The sequence below is a fragment of the Pimephales promelas genome, unplaced genomic scaffold (assembly GCF_988280905.1).
Source record: "Pimephales promelas unplaced genomic scaffold, fPimPro1.hap1.1 HAP1_SCAFFOLD_166, whole genome shotgun sequence".
Classification (NCBI taxonomy): domain Eukaryota; kingdom Metazoa; phylum Chordata; class Actinopteri; order Cypriniformes; family Leuciscidae; genus Pimephales; species Pimephales promelas.
This window is the reverse complement of record NW_028297381.1, coordinates 97-3,638: the sequence shown is the minus strand read 5'-3', so window position 1 is coordinate 3,638 and position 3,542 is coordinate 97. Positions and strand designations below refer to the sequence as shown.

The 3,542-nt window shown below is 51.1% G+C and overlaps 3 non-coding genes and 1 pseudogene across 3 annotated transcripts; all 4 read left to right on the top strand.

The window, feature by feature from the left end:
- On the top strand, positions 1 to 129 carry LOC148960675 (U1 spliceosomal RNA; annotated as a pseudogene; the record flags this gene model as incomplete).
- A 1,110-nt stretch (positions 130 to 1,239) lies between these two features.
- LOC148960674 (U2 spliceosomal RNA) lies at positions 1,240 to 1,430 on the top strand. Its single transcript, XR_016155040.1, has one exon. It is a non-coding gene; the product is annotated as a U2 spliceosomal RNA (small nuclear RNA).
- A 339-nt stretch (positions 1,431 to 1,769) lies between these two features.
- Positions 1,770 to 1,934, top strand: LOC148960673 (U1 spliceosomal RNA). The gene has a single exon (XR_016155038.1). It is a non-coding gene; the product is annotated as a U1 spliceosomal RNA (small nuclear RNA).
- Positions 1,935 to 3,046: 1,112 nt separating this feature from the next.
- On the top strand, positions 3,047 to 3,237 carry LOC148960672 (U2 spliceosomal RNA). The gene has a single exon (XR_016155039.1). It is a non-coding gene; the product is annotated as a U2 spliceosomal RNA (small nuclear RNA).
- The last annotated feature ends 305 nt before the right edge of the window (positions 3,238 to 3,542 follow it).

Genomic DNA, 3,542 nt, shown 5'->3' with positions numbered 1-3,542 from the left:
GGTGGTTCACCCAGGGCGAGGCTCGGCCATTGCACTCTGGGTTGTGCTGACCCCTGCGAATTCCCCAAATGTGGGAATCTCGACTGCATAATTTATGGTAGTGGGGGACTGCGTTCGCGCTCTCCCCTGGACAACACTGGTTAAAAGGGCAGATTGTTAAAGCTCCACTTGAGGTTCTTTTGTTTTGTTTTTTTTCTCCACTTCTTCAATATCCAGAGGCAGTCCAGAGAGTTGAACTGCGGCGGTTGCTCGAGAGATACGAAACAGTCTAGGACCGGTCTGTGTGAGGAGGGTTTTCTTTTTTCTCCTCAATTCTTCAAATAGTCTCCAATATTTGACGGACGACTTAGTTCACAGCAGTTGTCCTGGAGGCAAAGTTGTTCGGAATGAGGAGTTCTATCATGTGGTATGAAAACATTGTGCACGTGTGAAACGTCACGTGATATTCAGCCACCCATGTTGTGTTTTTTTCTGTTTACAGCGCCACCAAGTGGCCAGTCGCCGCATTCCTCTTCACGTGACCACGGGCTGAGCCCGTACACAGGTGTACCGAGTTGGGTGCAATTGTCTCATTCCGTTGGAGAGTTATAGCCGTTTAAGTAAAGCCCGCCTCGCCCACCCCCAACGTTTTGGCGTACCGTCGCCAACGTGGATGGAAATTCCAACTGTTTCCCGATCCCTGTTGGCAGTCAGACTCCAGAGAATCTTTCTGCACCGGTTTGGGTCAGATCGGGCAAAAAACCTAGGACTAGTGTGCAAAAGTAGGTTTTTCAGAAAATCCAAAATACCCGAAAATCTCGCCAGCGCGACCACCCAATCCGAGGCATGCATCTTGTTCGGCTCGAGCCAAGGATTCCGGTGATGTAAGACACTTGGGTCTGCGACCGACGGTCGAGGAGTTACGAGCCATTTCGTACTTTTGATCGCTGCAGCGCCACCTTGGGGCCGATCGGGGCGAGCCTTGGTGAGGTTGTAGTACCGGGCCGGTCCTACCATCCCTCAGAGTTTCAAGTCTCTACCACGGACGCTTTGGTCTGCCCGCTCACTTTTAAGGCGGAATGTTGATGATCCAAAATCCCAGGTTGCACTCCAGAGTGTCGTGCTGTGCACTCTGTTGTGATCCATTTTCGGTGTCAACCAATCTGAGCTGAGCTTGTTTGCCGGCGACCTTAGACCCTCTCGCCGCGGCCCAGGTGGGCGTGGCCTTTGCCGGCTCCCCCGCCTCGGCGTCGCTGCGTCATCGCTTCTCGGCCTTTTGGCTAAGATCAAGTGTAGTATCTGTTCTTATCAGTTTAATATCTGATACGTGCCCTACCCGGGCACCACATATTAAATTGATTTTTGGTCCTGGGAGATGGCATAGGGGCTTGCTCCGTCCACTCCACGCATCGACCCGGTATTGCAGTACTTCTGGGAACGGTGCACCCTCCTAAAGTGTTCAATGAAAGAAATGTAGTGGTCTTGTGTGGCAGAAGGTGATAATGGAGCTAGTGTGAGTGGGTGTTGTAGGTGATCATGTGCTATACTAGCCTGGGTAGAATTGTGGTGTAAAAACAAGACAAAAAGGAACCCCTGTTCCTCTGTCAGTTTAACATCTGATCCGTCCACTATTCGGGGACGGCGCATTATGTACATTTATGGCTCATGGAGCCGGATGCGGAGCGTGCAAAAAAAAAAAAAAAAAAAAAAAGCCCCTTTTTTGACTGGCAAACCGCTGGTGAGGATTGGGGAGAGGGGCAGGGTGCTTCTGACTGAAGGCCTGGGAATTCATACTTACCTGGCAGGGGAGACACCATGATCAGGAAGGTGGTTCACCCAGGGCGAGGCTCGGCCATTGCACTCTGGGTTGTGCTGACCCCTGCGAATTCCCCAAATGTGGGAATCTCGACTGCATAATTTATGGTAGTGGGGGACTGCGTTCGCGCTCTCCCCTGGACAACACTGGTTAAAAGGGCAGATTGTTAAAGCTCCACTTGAGGTTCTTTTGTTTTGTTTTTTTTCTCTCCACTTCTTCAATATCCAGAGGCAGTCCAGAGAGTTGAACTGCGGCGGTTGCTCGAGAGATACGAAACAGTCTAGGACCGGTCTGTGTGAGGAGGGTTTTCTTTTTTCTCCTCAATTCTTCAAATAGTCTCCAATATTTGACGGACGACTTAGTTCACAGCAGTTGTCCTGGAGGCAAAGTTGTTCGGAATGAGGAGTTCTATCATGTGGTATGAAAACATTGTGCACGTGTGAAACGTCACGTGATATTCAGCCACCCATGTTGTGTTTTTTTCTGTTTACAGCGCCACCAAGTGGCCAGTCGCCGCATTCCTCTTCACGTGACCACGGGCTGAGCCCGTACACAGGTGTACCGAGTTGGGTGCAATTGTCTCATTCCGTTGGAGAGTTATAGCCGTTTAAGTAAAGCCCGCCTCGCCCACCCCCAACGTTTTGGCGTACCGTCGCCAACGTGGATGGAAATTCCAACTGTTTCCCGATCCCTGTTGGCAGTCAGACTCCAGAGAATCTTTCTGCACCGGTTTGGGTCAGATCGGGCAAAAAACCTAGGACTAGTGTGCAAAAGTAGGTTTTTCAGAAAATCCAAAATACCCGAAAATCTCGCCAGCGCGACCACCCAATCCGAGGCATGCATCTTGTTCGGCTCGAGCCAAGGATTCCGGTGATGTAAGACACTTGGGTCTGCGACCGACGGTCGAGGAGTTACGAGCCATTTCGTACTTTTGATCGCTGCAGCGCCACCTTGGGGCCGATCGGGGCGAGCCTTGGTGAGGTTGTAGTACCGGGCCGGTCCTACCATCCCTCAGAGTTTCAAGTCTCTACCACGGACGCTTTGGTCTGCCCGCTCACTTTTAAGGCGGAATGTTGATGATCCAAAATCCCAGGTTGCACTCCAGAGTGTCGTGCTGTGCACTCTGTTGTGATCCATTTTCGGTGTCAACCAATCTGAGCTGAGCTTGTTTGCCGGCGACCTTAGACCCTCTCGCCGCGGCCCAGGTGGGCGTGGCCTTTGCCGGCTCCCCCGCCTCGGCGTCGCTGCGTCATCGCTTCTCGGCCTTTTGGCTAAGATCAAGTGTAGTATCTGTTCTTATCAGTTTAATATCTGATACGTGCCCTACCCGGGCACCACATATTAAATTGATTTTTGGTCCTGGGAGATGGCATAGGGGCTTGCTCCGTCCACTCCACGCATCGACCCGGTATTGCAGTACTTCTGGGAACGGTGCACCCTCCTAAAGTGTTCAATGAAAGAAATGTAGTGGTCTTGTGTGGCAGAAGGTGATAATGGAGCTAGTGTGAGTGGGTGTTGTAGGTGATCATGTGCTATACTAGCCTGGGTAGAATTGTGGTGTAAAAACAAGACAAAAAGGAACCCCTGTTCCTCTGTCAGTTTAACATCTGATCCGTCCACTATTCGGGGACGGCGCATTATGTACATTTATGGCTCATGGAGCCGGATGCGGAGCGTGCAAAAAAAAAAAAAAAAAAAAAAGCCCCTTTTTTGACTGGCAAACCGCTGGTGAGGATTGGGGAGAGGG